The sequence below is a fragment of the Seriola aureovittata genome, chromosome 3 (genome assembly GCF_021018895.1).
Source record: "Seriola aureovittata isolate HTS-2021-v1 ecotype China chromosome 3, ASM2101889v1, whole genome shotgun sequence".
Lineage (NCBI taxonomy): Eukaryota > Metazoa > Chordata > Actinopteri > Carangiformes > Carangidae > Seriola > Seriola aureovittata.
The window spans coordinates 7,164,498-7,184,509 of NC_079366.1; the positions used below are offsets into that span (position 1 = coordinate 7,164,498).

The 20,012-nt window shown below is 41.3% G+C and overlaps 1 long non-coding RNA gene across 1 annotated transcript in view; it reads right to left on the reverse strand.

The window, feature by feature from the left end:
• Positions 1 to 20,012, reverse strand: part of LOC130164111 (uncharacterized) — a 142,720-nt gene that overhangs the window by 23,012 nt on the left and 99,696 nt on the right. Inside the window, exon 2 of the long non-coding RNA XR_008826558.1 lies at positions 10,868 to 10,960. This is a non-coding gene — a long non-coding RNA (uncharacterized LOC130164111). The remainder of the gene's footprint in view (positions 1 to 10,867; positions 10,961 to 20,012) is intronic.

The window sequence follows — 20,012 nt, forward strand, 5'->3', positions numbered from 1 at the left end:
GTTTGAGCCTCAGTCAGGCCCAGACTCAGATGAGGAGTCTGTTGCGCGCCGAAATTGGCAATTAGCGGACGCATCACAACGATAAGTGTTGTTAGCATCTTTTATTTGTTTATGCTGTTAGCTTGATACTGGCAGTGGCTGACACAGTGGTTGTGTTAATGCAAATTCAGGCTCTCTGTCCTGACAAGGTTTCATGTTTCTTTACCTTCTGCAAATTGACAGGATTGGTTCCTTAGGTATGTGACTATGAATCCCTGGCTGTCTGAATCCATTTTTCATTGGTTCACTGCAGTTCCAAGGTGGAAATACGCACTCATTCATGTTAATATGTCTATTATCATATTAAAAAAATAAATAAATAAAACACCCTAAATAAAACACCCTATGGGCATGTTAACAAGATTGAAAACTTTTTATTGGAGGGGGGTCTCTTTTAGTCTAGTGCCATAATAAGGTCAAAATTTGAGTTCGTTCAGTTTTTTGGTTTATGCTTAAATATTTGCAAATCAAATGAAACCAGTCTCAGCTGTATTTTGTGCTTAGTGCTAATTACCAGATTTTAGCAGGCTAACATGCTAAATTATTATAACTATTTAAGTGATTCAGCAAATACTTGAAAACTGAAGGTTATGAGTAGTTTGTCAGTGTTCCCATCCACTATGCCATATCTGTAAATCAATAGCCTAAAAGCAAGGCCCTCAATCTACAGAACTATGTTACATGAATGTAGATCTTTTAAAATCTTTAGAATTATCGTTAGAATAATCAATCTCTGTCATATGTTCATATTCAATCTACCACCCCAAGGCCAGCCATATTTTAACCCATGTAAACCCACTCTTCAGCCATATTCCGATCAAGCACAGCATGCCGTTTCCTTGCCAAGAACATTCCACATGATGCAGGGATCAATGAAAAACAACATTAGCTAGTTGATCTCTAGATCCTGAGATACTGTACTGTACTCTGTGTGTGTGTGTGTGTGTGTGTGTGTGTGTGTGTGTGTGTATGTGTGTAGAGGAACTGACACTGAAGTGAATGCTCACAGCAAAAGCACACTGGGTAAAGGAAATGAATGAGAGAGAAAGGAAGAGAGAGGGAGGCGTTATTGCTGTGCTACATGGTCATTGACCCTGCTGGTTTGAAGTGTCAATGTGAGTAGATAGATACAGTGTTGGCGATATGAGTACTCAAATGGAAAACAGAAAACCAAACACTTGTGGGCTTAAGGGGAAGATATGTAAGTGACAGATAGAGGTTAGCCCTGTGTGTGTGTGTGTGTGTGTGCGCGTGTCTTTATTTGTGTCGTGTGTGTGTCGGGGTTGGAAAATGAAAGGCTATTGAATGAAGAGGTTATGAGTGAATCATTACAATGAAGTATGTGATCCAGTTTTTCTTTTCATGTCTATTTAATCAGAGCTTGCAGACATACTATATTATTATCAAGAACTTTCTGTTTCAGTACTTTTTTTCATCCATTTTAGGTCTTGGTTACAAGGACCAGTGTTAAGGTAAGTTTCATTACTGTGAAAATGGAAATAGACTCGTGTAGGGAACACAGAGTCATTTGTTCATTTTTGTCCCGCTCACTCTTACCAAATACAAAGTGAAACTAAACCAATCTCTATAAATGACAGCTTTTCCACAGCACGTAATAGCCAAATTTTGGAAGTTTTGGTACCGAAATTAATTCTCTCTGCAAAAAATCCTTTTACAATCTGAGAGTACAAATTTCAGGGATTAAAACTTGACAGGACTCATAAATGTTTCTAACGTATTTTTTTTTCTTTCTCTCGAATTAACAACTACACTGACTTTGAAAACGGCTATGAATACAGCCAAAGCCACAATTCACCCACTTGAGAGTTGATAATGCATCATCAAGTGCAGCACCAGTGTACTTCACTGTGTGTTACTTGATGCTAAAAGCAAGCCATAATGGGTTTGAGTTATGCATTTTTCCACACATAACTCTCTCTCCCTGAAAACAACTTTGGCAGACAGCAATGAAAAATCCTATCTGGAAACCGAATTAGATTCATGGCTGGTTCCCCCCCTCCAACTCCACCCCCTACTCTTCTATTTGCAAACTAACAGTGCCACGCCGGTTCCACCGAGCGCCTGCCGAAAATGCAACATGCAAGTTTCCATCAAAAGCTCTGCTGACAAATCAGTGAACTTCACAGCCGAGGGAATTTACATGTTGAAAGGCCATAATTTAACTGCCGTTTCTTGGAAATGTCGCTGAACTTGAGCTTGAGGTTGCCTCCTTTCTTTCTCAGCTCTTGGTGTGCAATCATTAACCAACAGAACATGAATAAATTACCACCCGCCGACACTTAAATCATTTTGGAGTTCCTCCACTGAATGCATCAGAAGGGAGAGAGTAGGGGAGCCAAGCCAAAGAGAGAGAGAGCGGAATATACACTGAGTAATATAGCAAATGAGAGAAATCCAAAAGAGTTGAGACAATCCCCCGAGAAATCTAGTCCACTTAAGAAGAACTGACTTCTGAAAACTTTCTCTTGAGAATCCTACATTAAAAGCTGAGCGCAATATAAAAACTGTGAAAATTTGGGTCAGGGTTCTTCATGCTGTCAATTAAGAGTCATGTAAACTGTGAGCATTTTCCCCAAACTCATATATCCCGTCAGGTTACAGGCGCCCCTTGCTTTTAATTGCTTCAAAGTTGCCAGGCAACGGCTAAAGAGGCTATGCCTGGGTGAGTAATAGTATGTGCACTCATATTTGGGAGTGACACACAAGTGGAAAACAGACTTTGCTGTCTCCCGCATGCTGCCTGTGCATGCATGCACATACAGTATGAGTAGTATTTAATTACTGTATTGATATTATATGACCTTACAGTGTGTAATTATGTTCTCCATCTGCTGCTCAGCTGTCCTCGACACCACTCATTATCATGAGCGCAGCGATCACATCACATCTCTCGCATTTAGCATCATTCTTCTCCCGTAAACGCTTTTACAATCTCTCACTTCTGGAAGCTCTTCTCCCAGAGAATTCTCACTTTCTCTCCATTTCGGCTACCCCACCACCACCACCACCACACTCCATCTCATCTAGCTGTTAGCTTTCCTCTCATTCCTCTCCCCATGTCCACTTTCATTCACTCATCCTCTAAATCAGTCTTTCATCCTTTTCTCATTCCCCCTCACCCTGCTTTCATGTCTCCAATTTTACTTTACCTATAGCTCTTTTCCATCCACTGTTCTTTCCTACTTTTTATGTCTCTTGACCTGTCTGCCCTCTGTTTCTCCTGTGTTTCTTCTACTTTCCCTTCCCCTTTTATTGCTCTATTTTTCCATCCACCTGGCTCTGTTTTATCCCTTGTCTTTATCACCATTTCCCTCCGTCACACTTGTTTCCCTCCCTCTTTTACTTTTGCTTCTCTGTTTATTCCCTCCTCTCTTGCTTTGTCCTCACCTCTGTGTTTCAGGCTCACTGTTTGTTCTCAGTTCTCTCTGAAACAGTAGCGGAGGCTGTCCGAGGATCTTACCGACCACAGTAGAAGGCTGCATTAATATTGCATGCCACTGTCTTATCGACCACAGCAATGCCAGGAATACAGAACCGGCTACAAGACAAGTTAGCGGCTAAAGTGGCTGCTCACACACACAGATGCAAGCGGATACACACGCACAAACACACACACACACACACACACACTTAGAGAGCTATGGTAATAGCTAGGAAGCCAAATCTGTGGCTTGGATGGCATTGGTTTAAGGTTGTGTGGTGCATTGCGCCTATACCCAGGTGCCAATATGAGGTTTCCTCACTATGGACAGATTTTTAATTTGTGAGGACTGAGAATTAAATCAAACCCTATTTAACTGTCCCTAAACCTAAATCGAAGCCTAAATCTAATGTTTTCAATAGAATGTTTCAGATTTTTCTACAATGATTGAAATACAAGAGCACAGGCAAACACACAGTCCCACACACACACACACACACACACATACACCCACCCACACACACACACACACACACACATCCACACCCACACCCAGCATGAGTCTGCGCATGCCGGCAGCCTGCCTGGCTTTTTCCATCAGCTGGACCTATCACAGCTTATTATCAGCTCCTTTGAACCGTGGGCTCAGAGCATGATTGCACTCTCAATTAATGCCTGTATGATCTACTTTGACGGAGCGAGTAATGACAAGTGCCTTGCGTGTGTGGGACTGTGTGTGTGTGTGTGTGTGTGTGTGTGTGTGTGCACATGTGCAGGCGTGTGCCTCTTTCCACATATATATATAAATATATGTCTTTTTGTGTGTGTGTATATTTCTGTACGTTCATGCATGACCGTGTCCTTGTGTGCCATTCCATTACAGTAGGTGCTTGTATGCTGGCAGTGTGTGTGTGCGTGCAGGGTCTCATCAGGGGTTAGTGAACCAGTTTAGGCTAAATTGGGAGAGACATATGTGGCTCTGCATAGAATGTCTTTTCAAAGGCATCCTTTTATCTTTGGCCTCCTTCATAACCAATGGAGTCTGCCTGCAGAGCGGCTGTAGAAGTTTTTGATAATTCCATTGCACTGTCATCTCTGATGGGCCTTAAGATTAAACCTAGCACCTCTGAAGTTGCTCTATTTATACCAGTCAGGGGAAGATAACATTTGGAAAGTTTCAGGGTTTGAATATTAGGTTAGGCGTGCAGACATAAAAGCTTTTCTCACCATGTGCTTGTGTGTATGCATGTCCACCCAAAAAGATTAAAAAAAAAGAAAAAAAAGAAAAGAAAAAAAACATTGGCCAAAGTTGATTGACACAAAGGAAGATGAAAGCACCACAGTGCCTGCAAAATGCAGACAGCTCGTCACTGGGCGCATCTGTGTCTGTGTGTTCTTGCTCATCTAAAAACACAAATACAGATGAAAGGTGGTAAGTTGTGAGCCCATGTTACTGTAGGTTGCACGCACCAATAAAAAACACATGATGAGAGCCTTGAGAGCACCGTTCTTTTGACCAACAAGAAACTCATGTTTTGCTATAATGTCCTTGAAAGCTTGAGAAAAAGCCTCAGTTAATTAATTTATTTTTTTATCTTGTTTTATTTTTAAATAAATGACCCCCAAAGTCACTCATACATATCATACATCTCCCTTCTTTGTATTTCACATATTGTCAAGTCTGTCTTAGAGCAAAACAAAATCAACACATCACTGTAATTGTTCCTAATGTCCAAATTGGCCAAGACATGATTCCTTCACAAAATCCACAGTCCTTATTGTGGACGTACATGGTTTGGGGGGCTTCAGGGGGCTCAGTGTAAAATGCATGTAGGGATTTAAATATGCCGATTGGATCAGTAACAACAGAGAGAAGTTTCTGCTATGAGGAGGATTACACACTGTCTGAAATCTACAATAGTCAAGGAGAGATTTCCTGATCTGGCCCTGCTGCACACTGAAGGCGAGCTGACTTCAAACCACCAGACGGAAAAAGAGGCGCCCTCTGTTGAACTAGGTAAGACATCCATAGTGTTTAACTCTCAGACAGTAACATTACGCTCATGTGTTGCTCAAGTTAATTTAAGCATGGCAACATTTGGCTAAAATTGAGTGCAAACTTATTTGTCTGTGTAGCCCTGTTTTCACCTCCGTGATATTTATGCTTATGCATAATGGCCGTCTGCATATGCGTAATGGTGTGTGTGAGCAAGCGGCGACCTCAGGGGCTGAAAAATGAAGCCAACACGTGAGTGCCAAAAACTGTAGTTCCTTGTAGGTCTTGTGCGGTTAATTAACCAAAAGAAGGCTATACTCCGCGGGGCACCTCCATGGCTCACCTGGTAGGGCGCATACCATTAAGGCTCAGTTCTTACAGCAGCGGTCTGGTTTCGAGTCTAACCCGTGGCCCTTAAGTGCATATCATCTCCCCTCCACAACTTTCTGTCTATCTTTCACTGGTACTGTGATAAAAGCATAAAAAGTCCCTGTAGTTTTAGGTGAGTTAAATTCTAGGGGTTATTTTTATTCATATGTTAGCATTGATTAGCAAGTAATGATGTCTATGATCACCATACCTGGCTTGTTAACTTAGCCAGTTAACTAGCTAATTAAATAGCAAATTAACCTTGGGTTAGCCTTCGAGCAAGATGCCTAATTGTGCTGATGATGCTAATTGGAGTGTGTGCTCTCCACAGTTATTAAACCGGCATACACTGAAGAATCAGCTACACACACAGGCCCCACCTCTTTGCCAGGAGGTAGGCGGAGTAAAGCATTGCAAAGATGGTGATGGCAGGGCAGCCCACTCTGAGCTGCAAACTGCTCTTCAGAAACCTGTGGATGGTGTCATCTTTATATACAGTCTATGTGCGTGAGGAGCTATCCATTCAGCACTTGCAGTTGTATCATGTGTTTCTACCTTGAAGTTCAAACTATGCTCATGATTCTCATTCAATGCAAATAGGTATTGAGGTTTCATCAATCTAAGTCAATCAAATGAAGTTACAAGTTACATACTTTTTTATGTATTATATTGTTTGGGCATTTACTTGGTAGCCAGCACTAAAGAGATTATGGGAAATCAAGGAGATGGTAAAAACAAGCAACAAGGGTCCCCACCCACCTGAGAACTGAGGGTGTAGCATTTCATGGTTGCTGCCTTAAACCTTCAGCTAAACACAGGAATGAGGGAATTTAGAACTATAAAGACCAAATTTTTCAAAAATACCCACTAGATTTTTGCTAACTCTGACTAGTGAAGCCTCATATTAGCATCACCTTGATTCCTCATGACTTTTCCTGATCTTGTGAGAATTGACATTGAACTGATGTTTCAGAAGCCTTCGACAGAAAATCACTCGTGAACCCTCAAAAAAATTGACAGCATTTGAAAATCTGGTGTCTGATGGAACCCATACATCAGTGATACACAATGTAGGATAAGATACTATACATTTCTTTATCTGTCAATGACTTTTTGGGAAATAAAATGATTAAGCATCTATTCATATAAAGCCCCTATAACATGGTAAACAAAGTAATTCTTAATATTTATGGTAATTTTTGTGTTTTGGCAAAATGTGGCAAAAGAAAGGGTCTGTACTTCAATACTTTTCAACATTTTTAAAGTTTTAATGAGGTCATAAGAAAAAACTATTTCTAATTGTTTGATTTTCCAACTTCATTATATTTTTTACACATATTGGTCTGGGGGACCCTAAACAACAAGAAGTAAAGCCACTGCCAACAAAGAACATGGGTTAATATGTTCTCCTCACAGGAAATATGACTTCTTAAAAAAACTTAAAGATACCCCACAGACTGACAAAGTCAAGAGACCTTACATGTCTGCAGTGAGATCTGACCCTGGTTGGTCACTTCAGGGGATAAAAGATAAATCCAGTGCTTGTGTAACCATTGTGGTGTGTGCTAGGGTATCGACAGGCTCTCTGCCACCTTGCGGTTGATTTCAGTATTACAGTTGAGAATAATCCACAGTGGATTACCGCTGGGTAATGCTCCCACGATTAAAAAAGATTTTCTCCCTGGGGTTTTAATGAGAATCTCAGCAGTGTTTGCAGTGTTGACCGCCCTCTGGTCTCTCTGTCAAACCTACTGCTTTGCATGTTACAAGTCAGTCTGTGTTTGTGTGTGTGGATGTGTGTTTGTGAATGTACATTACTGTCTTTGTGTGTCCCCCTACTGTTTTTATTTCTCTGTTTACTTGGGTGCTGAATTCATATCTGTTATAATCTAGGATTAAGGTGAGGGATGAAGGTAAAAAAAATTATAAAAAATAAATGAGGTTTTGTTGAGCAAAAAACAGGAAGTTACCTGAAAGTGTACCTGAAAGTGTATTTCCAAAAAATCAGATAAAAAGCTTCAAACATGCAAGCCACTGAAAATGTTTTTAGTTTGTAGTTAAATTTGTGTATTCTGAACTGGTTGTCTGTCCTTTTATAGATAAATAATGCATCCAAAGCCTTGTGCTAAATCATCTAAATTCAGGTGATTGCAGAGTGCATTTCATTTGTACTGCATGGGGAAAAATAGGCAGCAATTTACTGAATAAATAAATAAATAATTACAGAAATTATGATTTATTGTTTTGATTATTTTGCAGCAACCCCTGAAATCAGGCTTTATAGAAACCATAATTGTTTTTTGTCTATTTTTACCTGTTAATTATCAAAAGGTTTAGTCTATTTATAATAATCATCACAGCACTTTGGTGCCTTTCTGTCAAGCATGAACGAAGTGATGTTGAGGAGTCACCTGGCCAAACACATCCTTGGAGAGAGTTCAATATAGCTAACTATAGCTTGACTAAATAAGGTAACTGTCATTTCTCCTGCTGCAGAGTGACACTTATAAGCCATTAGCAGAATAGGATATGTAATTTGGTTAAACTTTCTTTGATAGCGGAGCCTGATCTCATTCTGTGGTTTAACAGTAATATCTATGAGCTATACTGCAGACGGCAGTCACTGCTAACAGCAACGGCTCTCTCAGTGGATCAAATGTGAGTTGAATACACATTGCTTAATGTGTGTTATATGGTTGTGTCCTGTATGAAACGGTTGCATTCTCACTGCATTATGCATAAGCTGTGATAACCTTGTGCTATGACCTACAGTGTAGGCCGTTGAATTTCGCACTGATTTTACATTTCACACTACAGCAAACATTTGTTAATTACCATTAGATGTAAATTCTCCTGGGCGTTCAAATCACTGCAAAAACCACAATTGTTGCGCAGTTTTTAGTATGATGTCATTGACATACAGGATTAATGTTACAGGAGGAGGAAATGAAATATTCACTTTACTCCTCTACACAAGGACAAGCTGCTCTTTCTGCAGAAAAAAAAACATTATAATACAAGATTGTTGCTCCAGACTGGATTTATATTGCAGGAGGACCAGCGGGTTTGCTGAAAAACAGTAGGTAACTGTGCCTGTAATTATTCCTGGGGCAGGGCTGAGATACCCATGTTTATAACCACAAACTCACCACACCTTCCCTAGAGGAATAACTCCAGTCCAAATAGGGCTAAAGACTGGACTAACTGTCTGAAGAGTTTGATGACAGGTTGTATAATTATTGTTCTGGTTAGACAACTTGCAAATTAATTTTTTTTTTTGACTGACATGGAACACATGGTTATGAAAGTTCTATTTTTTTCTGTCCATGACAATTGCGCTACTCTGGTCGCTACTTCAAAAGGAACCTACTGAATCAACCTCTCTTTCACTTTTCCCTCCTCTGTGTGAGGAGATGCTGTGTGTTGGTCGCCTGCCTGCCTTTCCTGTGGCCGGAGATTTTGTGGCATCCAAACTTTCACACTGTTCTGCCCTTGACACGTTCTCTCTTTGTATGTGAGTGTGTGAAGACAGGCTGGAAGACCTCGGCTTTGCCTATTTGAGGGTGTGTGCATTTCTATGTGTTTTTGTGTGTATATGCATGGCTTTGTGGTGGCGGCGGTGGGGTGGGTCACAGAGGGTGTGTGTGTGTGTGTGTGTGTGTGTGTTTGCATGCCTGTGTGTGCCAGACTGGCCCCAGGGTCCTGAGCCATCACGCTTTATGAGGTATGGCAAGGTGAGAGCAAAACATCTGCTAGCCCAAAGAAAAGCCCTGGTCTGGGACTCATACTGGGTTTGGGCAGTGAGTGAGCACGCACGCACGCACGCACGCACGCACGCACGCACGCACGCACGCACGCACGCACGCACGCACGCACGCACGCACAGGCATATTTGCATACATTGAACTACTCTCAGATAAACATACTTGACTCACACACACTGTCAGGACCTTTAAAATACACAAGCCTTGATGTTGATCTTCCAACCAAGCAACACACAGACACACACACAGACACAGACATACACCACACACAGACACAGACATACACACACACACACACACACACACACACACAGACATATACACAGACGCAGATATACACACACACACACACGCGCACGCGCACACACACACACACACACACACACACACACACACACACACACACACACACACACACACACACACACACCTATATGAAAGCACAGACTTATATTCAAATACAAATGCACACATACATAAATTTAAAGTGAAAAGACACACTCTTTTACACGCGCACACACACACACACACACACACACACACACACACACACACCCTCCTCCTCCTAAGGCTCTCCTCTCACTGCTTCCCCCCTACTTGGTTCGCTCTTGTTCTCTCTCATTCCGGCGTTTCCCTTATGTCAAGGGCATTGGAACAATCCCCTAGTACCTGCCATCATGCGCAGCCCCACACACCCACCCACCCACCCACCCCTCATTCCTCCGCTCCCCTCCTCCTGCCGCCCCTCTTGTCTTCTCAGAACACCCCGGAGAGGAGAACTGCCATGTAAGGTCTAGTGGAGAGAGGATAGACACAGAGAGCGCTCAGACCGCCTCTGACATCGGAATCATTGAACCTGCCCACATCTATTCTCTCCAACCTTGTCTGTCAGACTGCCTGTCTGTATGTTATATATATATATATATGTATGTGTGTGTGTGTGTGTGTGTGTGTGTGTGTGTGTGTGTGTGTGTGTGTGTGAGAGAGAGAGAGAGAGAGAGAGAGTTTGTGTGGTGTGTGTGTGTGAGAAGAGAAACGTTGCTTTTCTTTTTTTAAACGCCTTTGTATGCAGGCGAAGTTGGCTGACAAAGTAACTTTTCTTTTCTGTCTCGGGGAAGATGTGGGGGATGATATGTGCTTTCTCTCTGGTTAAGCATTTTTGGACCCTGAGTAAATTTACTCGAGCAGGTTGAGGGTGTCTGGTTCATGGCGCATCAGTGGTGCTAAAGGGCTGAAAGAGCTGCAAGTAACACTAACCTCAGCTGTGGGAATCCCATATTTTTCTCCTCTCTCAATATCGATTCTGAGCCTTGTTCGCCTCATCTCAGGACCTTCCCTTTGACGTGCTTCCTAAGTAAGAATTAAAGACAAAAACAAAATCAACCACAAGCAACACTGAGGCAGCCCCAATTCTTTGTCACTGAAATGAAGCCGGCTGTTTTTCGAAGTAGCGCAGCCTGAAGGATGCTGTCATTGTTTTGCTTTCCAAAAAGCAGTCGCCCTGTTTAATATGCCTTGTCAAGTACCCCTGAAGAGCTTTGGCTAAATTACAGTCATCAGTTGAATACCGCTTGATATTTTCCATTTTAAATGCAGCGAGTACAATTCCTTTCTGTCTTCCACTTGGCCTGCCTCCCTGTCAACATCATTTGTCTGCTCTGTTTGGCCTGTAATTGTAAAACACTTCAAACAGTCTGAAAGGGTATAAACAAATGGAAATAATGCCCTTTTTTCCCAACTTAAATAAATAGAGATGGAATTCCAATTCGTACATGCAGAATTTCAGTCAAGTGAAATTTCACATGACAACAGGCATTACATCAAGCCTGTAGGTTTAATCAACGTGTTTGTGAACGTGGAATATCATGGGATCCATTTATGGACTGATGGTGTTATTCTCCTGGATGAATTTCAAGAATATGGAGGGTCAAAGTCCAACACGGAGGTTCTCTGAAAACTGTGATAGATGTAGTGCTATTTGTAAGTTTTTCCCTTTCGACAAAAGTGATTTCTTGTGGGGAGCAGGTGGTGGTGATTTTCGCTCGACAAAAGCTTCAACCATCTTCGTGTTTACAGGACAAGAGGTTATAATATGCCCTCAGAGCAGCGCTACGTCTTCAGAGCAGATTGGAGGCTATTGTGAGTTGCTATCAGAAAGTGATGAGAAGGGCTCCAATAGAGGAAAAGATGTGAGAGAGACAAGAGCTTGTTTGATGCCGGACTCACAACATTTCTTCTAAACTGGTAAGTAAACAGCTGTTAATGCTAACCCTGGCTATGTAGCAATAGCAAAACTTACAAACAGCTCCTTTAGAAAACAAACAAAACAAAAACATGAATGTAATGTAAACCTGTGTATTGCAACCCTGACACTTGAAATTGTTTCCTTTATACATATGAGATCATTTCTGGTAGATAATTGTTACATCTGCATCTTTACTATAAAGAGAACTGTGCTTTAATACCGTTTTTTGGGGCATTATTAAGTGTATATTGCGTACTAGTAAGTGTACTATAATATAAATATATAGTTGGGGCAGCTTTTTCCGCCTCGAGTAGTGTCTGAAGGTATTTATTTTAGGCTGCATATCTGTCCAACAACCTTCACCAATAAGGCAGGGACACCTGTATGTAATCTGAGAGGCAAAACCCAGGGCAAAAGAAAAGAGTTAAAGCACAGCTGCTGCTTCTTCAGCTTATTAATTTGAGTGCAGGGTAATAGCTGAAGGTGACACAGATCAAACGTTTTTATCAACTCAGATCTTCTCTGTGGATTGTGGTTGCAGGACAGAGAGAATTTAGTAAGAAAATCAATCTGAGACTACAGTGTAAAAGAGAGAGGGAGCCAAAAATAGGAATTTTGGAAACTGAGGGAAAGAGCTTTCCCTGTTGGACTTGTTTTAACAATGCTGCTGTGTTATAGAAGAGACTTGGGATCAAAGGGTCATCAGTTCGATTTCCTGGATCGCCAGCACTCACCACTGAAGTGCCTCACCCACCTAAACACCAAATGGCCCCCTAGGTGCTGCCTACTGCTCCAGGGTGTGTGTGTGTGTGTGTGTGTGTGTGTGTGTGTGTGTGTGTGGTGTGTGTGTGTGTGTGTGTGTGTGTTGCTCATGAATGGGTTAAATGCAGAAGTTAAATTCCTGTGTATGTAAGAAACACAGTTGTTGAGTATATGATTATATTATATTATATATAACTATAGGAATGACTGGGAAAAGCTCCAAATATTCTTTTACCTAAAAAAAAAAATTAAGAGCAAGAGTTTGTCTTCCTTGTAATGATAACACTTCATATTTTAATGTATATTCTTACAGTATGAATATTCTCACATTCTCACTTTGTGGCTTTGAAGATTTTTCATGGTCATTTCTAGAATTTGTCTCATGATAAATACTTGTCATTTAAAGTGGTCTATTCACTACTGTGTAAGCAGAGAAGCAGACATCTGAACATCTGAATAACTGTGTCCTCTGGGATCAAATGACTTCCTCTGATGCGAGTGAAATGAAACTGACTTGTCCTTCAGCTCGAATGCATGAAAGACTTACAGTATGTATGCACTGAGGGTTTGAATCATGCTGCAGAGTGACTTGGTTTCTGCTGTAACACATTCCATATGTGCTGGTTTTAATGAGGTTGGTTTACAAGCACGAGTCAGCAAAGCCACCGGACACCCTGATAATCCAGTTGCGCTGTAATGATTAATTGATGGGTTGATCAACTGCAAAGAAATTTGATATCATTTTAATCTTTTCAATAATGTTTGGAGCAAAAATGTGAGCGGATTTCCTGGTTTAAGCTTCTGGAATATGAAGATATGGTCTTTTTTCTTTCTTTTACAGTGATATATTGAAAGTCTTTGACTTTCTGACCATTGATCAGACAAAACAAGACATTTGAGAACAACACCTGGGGCTCTGGGAACTTGTGATAGGCATTTTTCACTATTTTCTGACACTGTATAGACCAAACAATGTATAAATTAATCATGAAATATTAGAAACAATTGTTATTTAAAAGCCCTAAATATTTTTTTATGTAAATGATTGTCTATTACATGTTACTGTTTTATTAAACACAGAGCACCCTAAAATGCATTTTCTGTTATCCTGCTGCAGTTCAGGAAAGATTTAGTGACTGTGCGATTACTCACTCACTAAAACACAGAAGGGGAGCAAATGGGCGTTTGATATAATGAGAAAGAGAGAGCAACAATTAAATAGAAGGAGAAGAGCAGGATGGCTTGAGGAACTCTTAAATGAATGTGCACCATGACTGTCACTGCGGTGGGCCACCAGAGCGAGCGAGTTAAGAGGCAAATGCAGATTTGGTGTAAATAAGTGGCTACTTGTTACAGAAATTATGCAGAGGTGTGGGTGTGTTTGAGTCTGTGTGATGCACATGTAGTAGCTATAATGGAAATCACTCGAAGCAGCGTTTTAACTCTCAGAAACTTAACAAATGGGCTGGTAGGAGGGCGGGCTCGTTCGCTCCAATTTAGACAATAGCTTTATCCTACAAAAAAACACTTGCTTGGTGTGATTTTTATGCAGTTCTCGTTTCAAATGTTGTTTTGCTGCTAAGCTTATACCACTCTAAATCAAGGGTCTGCCATCAGCACAATATACATCTGAATAGATAAAGGGTTTCTGGACAGCGCATTACATAGCACATGTGCCGTTAGGCTGGGAAGGGAAGGCACAGGTGTTGGGGTGAATTCCAGACACAGAAATGATGGGGAAATAAGAGCTATGTGAGGAGTGATGGAACAGAAGTAAAGAAGAGAGATAAGGCGAGTGAGAGATGACCAAGAGGGAGGAGAAGTGAGAAGACACCGGACAAGAAAGGTAACTTAACCCACAAGATGCTTAAATTGAAAAAAAGCCAACTGCCAACAAAGTTTTTAGCCCAAATATTGGCAGGCAAGAGTACACAAACACGCACACGCATGTGCACAAATAAACACACACACACACACACACACACACAACACACACACACACACACACACACACACACACACACACACACACACTGGCTGGCAGAACATCACATTATGGCACCTAGATTATCCAGCAGACATCTGGTGAGGCAGCTAACACGCTCTAGCAGAGCATGCAGGCTAGGGCCATATGTGCGCGTGTGTGTACAGTATGTGTGTGTGTTTGTGTGCGTGCCACCGTGCGTGTTGTTGTGTGTGCTTGGCTGTGTTCACGTCTGTGTGTTTATGTGTGTGTCAGGTGTCTGTAGGGACAGCTGCTCACTAAATAGTATTATTGTGTCTAATTGGGGATTACCAAGTCAGTGTGTAGTCGTGAAGAGTATTTTGTCGCGGCTGTTGACAGGTCACACATGCAGATGTACAGGAGCCAGAGAGCAGGGCAGAATCAAGGTGCAAGTCACGGGTGGTAAAGCCTAAGCTAGTTTCTGATAATCACCCCAAGATGGGCCTTTACACAAACACACAAAATGAAAATGCACATGAAAGAATATAAAACACAAACAATGACACAGTAAACCTACCAGAAACCTCAATGGCAAAAACCAGGTTATTAATTACTGTGTGTGACTGATCCCCATTTAAAACTGTTTCAGTTTAAAATGATCCTTTTCAACCCGTGCAATTTAAATTCTCTGCAATCACACCTAGTGGTCCCCAGAAAACACCCCCAAGTGGGGGTCAGCAGTCTATCACAGGGCTGACAAATAGAGACAAACAACAATTCACACTCACATTCACACCTACAGGCTGTTTAGAGTCACCAATCAACCTAATCTGCATGTGTTTGGACTGTGTGTAACCTGAAGAAACCTACGCAGACACTAGGAGAACATGCAAAGTACACAGAGAAAGGCAGAGTTTCCCCTACCATTGCCTCTTGGGGTTTCACACAACTCACTATGAAAGTCTTGACCGCATTTCACATGTTCGCGTGGTGTCAATCAAATATTGATGATATGATCTTATTTTGTTACCATTTTACAAATGTATGTTGTCCAAATGAAAGGTTCTGAACACCAGACCAATACTGGCCATAGCGGTGGTTGGGAAAATGTCAAAGTCATAGAGAAGGAGTCAAGAAATGGCTGGAGAAAGATCAAGTTGGCCATCCACGTCCACATGCCAAGAATGAGCCTTTAAGCTAAGTGTATATATATTTTTGTACATTTGCCAAATTGTAATCTAATTGAATATCAGAAAATACCCTGTTTATCTTGTGCTAATGACTTCAGCCATATCACTGTGTTTACACTGTTCACCTATTTGCCAGTTAAAGTTGACTTCTTCATGCTTGTGTTTGTAAAATCATCCATGCTCGCCATTTCTTTATCAGCCTCTTTTTCTGCGAATGCACTTCTTGGCATATGCTACTTATTTAGCAAATATAGCTGAGTATCTCTTGAGATACCCGTTGATTAGTTCACTGTTCACGGTGTTCTGGTTTCTTTGAATCAAACAAATATGTTCTGTACTGTTATGGCCAGAAATATATTCCCTCTGCATCTTGATCCAACGTTGCTCGACGGCTGCCTTTTCCCTTCTCCTTTTCTAATATGACAGAGTATAAGCCTTTCCTGAACATACATGTCACGCTTGGATACACACAAACACCTGCACATGTACTGGCACAATCAAAAAGTGCGAGCATGAACACATACAAATCAGATGTGGAAATGCACATACGCCCCCGCACACACTTTGATCTTCACATCCACTGTCCCCATACGCACTTCCCCAACAATCGCTGAGACAAATCGCTGTGGGACCTGCCACACTGCGACAGCGACACACAGCGATGTAAAAATAACACGGCGGCACTTAAAAAGGCACCGGGGGAAAGGAGACAAGGCAGCCAAAAGCACTTCTGTTCATTTCTAATGGGACACCCACATAAGCCGGGAAGGCAGTATTTGTCACGAATCCACAGGGAGAAAACATTTCAATTGACTGCCATGATTGACTCATTTGGCTGCCAAGAACAAAAATTACATATATATTGCTGAAGCTAAATTACCCTCCAAATAAAAGACTAAGGCAATGCAAGAATACTTTTGATACAAATTAATGGATGGAGATGGACTTTAAAGAATAGTTTGACAATGTGTGAAATCATTTACTCGCTTTCCTGTCGAGAGTTGGATGAGAAGATTGATGCTACTCTCATGTCTGTACTTTCAATATGAGCCATTAGCCTAGCTTAACATAAATACGGGAAACGGGGAGTCATTTGGCCTGGCTCTGACTGCCAGCACCTGTAAGGCCCAACTTATGCCTGGTGATAACACGTGATCTATATCTGGATACATTATCTAGGAAAAAACATGATGTCCATGGGACTTCGCTTTTACACCTGGCATAAACATGCATCCTCATTAGCTTTATTGTGTCTACATTGTCATTTATTAATAATATAATATGCAAACTAGTTAGGCAACGCAGGCACATTTGTCAAAAAGACTTGCTAGCTAACGATCATTTTCTGTAGCTTTTGCCCAGCCAGCTTTAGGTAGCAGGAAAAGGCGCAATTTAGTTGCAATTTGCTGGAGGGATTTTCTTCTTAACAATATGGAGACCTCCTCTGGTTGATCTGATCACAATCCCAATGTGTTCTGCATGCATTTACATTTAGCAATAGCATGCATTTTGCTCTGCTCCATTGAGAATCCAGATACAATGCCAGGTGTAAATGGGGCATTAAGCACACTAATTAACACGTTATAGGCTATCTCAAGGAAGGACTTCAGAATGTTACTGGATCGGGCCAAGCGATAGTGCACATTCTTAAATGCTTATTTCTTTTGTTTAATCTGTACAAGAACGACAAAAAAATTTAATTAGTGAACTTTTGAGTTTTTCAGAGGCAGTGGCGGAAGAATTCTTTGATCTTTTACTTGAGAAAAAGTAGTACTGATGGACAGTGTAAAAATACTTAATTACAAGTCCTGCATTTAAAATTGTACTTAAGACAAAGTAAATCAAAGTAAATAAGTATCATCAATACCATGTTTGTAAATTAAAATGACTCTTTCTGCACAATGACCCCTTTCAGAGTCTTATATTACCATAGTTAGTTGATTTTTACTTCCATGTCATGACAGGCATTTGGCCCATCCCACATGGAACTATAAATCACCAATATATATCAAACAACCAAAAAATGTGAAATGCATCCACTGACAGTTTGTATATAAACCAAAAGGGAGGGGAAAGCAACGAAATGCTCAGGTTCATCCTTATAAAACGCTTTTTCCTCATCTGCTGGGCTGCTCTCTAACTGTCAACTTCAATGTTTCATATGTGAATAAGAAGTTCAGTGTCTGTGTATTTATATATGTTGTATTACTGGCTTATGATCATTGATGCATTACTATGTAAATAGCATTTTAATGTTGTAGCTGGTTGAGGTAAGGTTATTTTGAAATACTGCTGCAAAGTTTAATCTATAACAACTATTCGCAAAATGTTAACTAGTAGTACAGAGTCCCTTTGTTCCCTCTGAAATGTACAGTAGTGCAGTAGAAGTATTAAATGACATGAAATGGAAATATTCAAGCAAAATTATACTTAGATACAGTACAGCATCCCTATCAGAAGGAGCCAGGCTAATTCCCAATATTTCCAGTCTTTATGCTAAGCTATGCTAACTAGCTGCAAGCTCCAGCTTCATGCTGAAAGACAAGAGCAGTAATAATCTTATCATCTAACTCTTGGCATCAAGGTGAACAAGCGTAATTCTTAGAATTGTAAAACTTTTCCGTAAAACTTATGGTTTTCCTTTGAGGTTTTTTTGAGGTTCTGTGTGTTGAGGATAGTGGCCTGAAATACAGTGTGAGCAGATTCACTTGCATGTCTGTTTTCAGCATGTGTTTGCGTATGCACAGCTCAGCGGAAGCACGACCATATGGAAACACGGTAGATGCTTTTTGCACCTCTTCACACCTTCTGCTCTTTCCACTAGTTATATAGCTGTAGGGAGGAAGGAGAAAGGAGGAGAGTGCAGAGTAGGTATAGAGAACAAGTGAAGAACTCTAAATGGCTTTCTGAGGCATGCTGTGTGTAAGGACGCTGCAAGGACACGAGAGATGTTGGTGGGGAGGTTGGGTGAAGGAATTCCTGAGCACAGAGGGAAATAAACAAACCTTAATATACAAACCAAGGCTCACACAGCATATAGCCAGGTAACAATATTCATAAATAAATAATATATTGTTACATCATTTCTGGATGAGGCTGCTTGAATGCAATCTCAGCTACTGTGAATGTTTTCTGAAACCTCAGTAACACATACTGGTGTGTTGTGTAAACAGCTTTTGTTTCACACAGTGGATCCAGCATGCTAAACGGCCCTCCGCTAGTGTCTGACAACTTTTTAAATGAAGCTCATTATGTCCTCATTGATTTTTCATATTCCTTCTCACCGGTAAATACCCCCAAGGTGCTCCTCTTACACTCTGCCCCCCTGCCCTGCTCGGCGCTCCACCCCATCTCTCGCTCTCTATCTCTCTCTCCCCGCCGTACCTGTGCTATCTATCCATCGTTCCATCCGGTTTTTATCAGCAGCGGCAAACAGCAGAACACTTAAGGGAGCTGAACGGTTTCCAATTAGCACAACAAATACCTCTGCTCACTCTCACCCTGTCACAGTGCCTCAGAGAGCCTGGGCGGCCATTACAGACAATTAGAATTTAATAAGCCCAATATGCTCACTGTACTAATGGAGAGGGAGGAAGGGAGGCGAGGAGAGAGCAAGAGATGTGCCCTCATCAGCCCTCTCTCTCTCCCCGGGTTGCTATATATTTCTTATTGCTCTAAATCCTCGTAGTTGTCCTGGCAGCTTGTTCTTATTTGAATAGTGTCAGGGCTTTCCGGGGTAATCTCAGTCACAATACAGCTCTCACTCTCTCTCTCTCTCCTACTGTCTATCGCTCTCTCACAATATCATTTTTCTCACCCTTTTTTCACCACCTCTTTTCTTCTCTAGGTTTTTCTTCCTACTCTCACCTATAACTCTCTATTCCACACATCTCACTCTTCCTATTCATTCATTTATCCCTTCCTCTCTTTCTCTGCCAATTCTTTCCTCACTCTCCCTCCATTTTTTTACCCTCATTTCTCACCTGTCCTGTCTTGCCCCCTCATTCTGGCTCCATCGCTCTTGCAGATTTTTTCTTTTTGCTATTTCATCCTATTTTTCTCTGCTCATATTTTACTCTGACTCTACATCCTATCTCCTTTTCTAATTCTTCTCTTACTCTCTTTGGCCTCTCCTTTCCTCTCTGCTAAACTCTCACCCCCTTTTCATTCTCTCTTTCATACTCTCTCCACGCTCAACCTACTATATCTCTGCTCGGTTTCTGTGTCTCCTCTCAGTCTCCCTCTCTGTTTCGTCTGTGT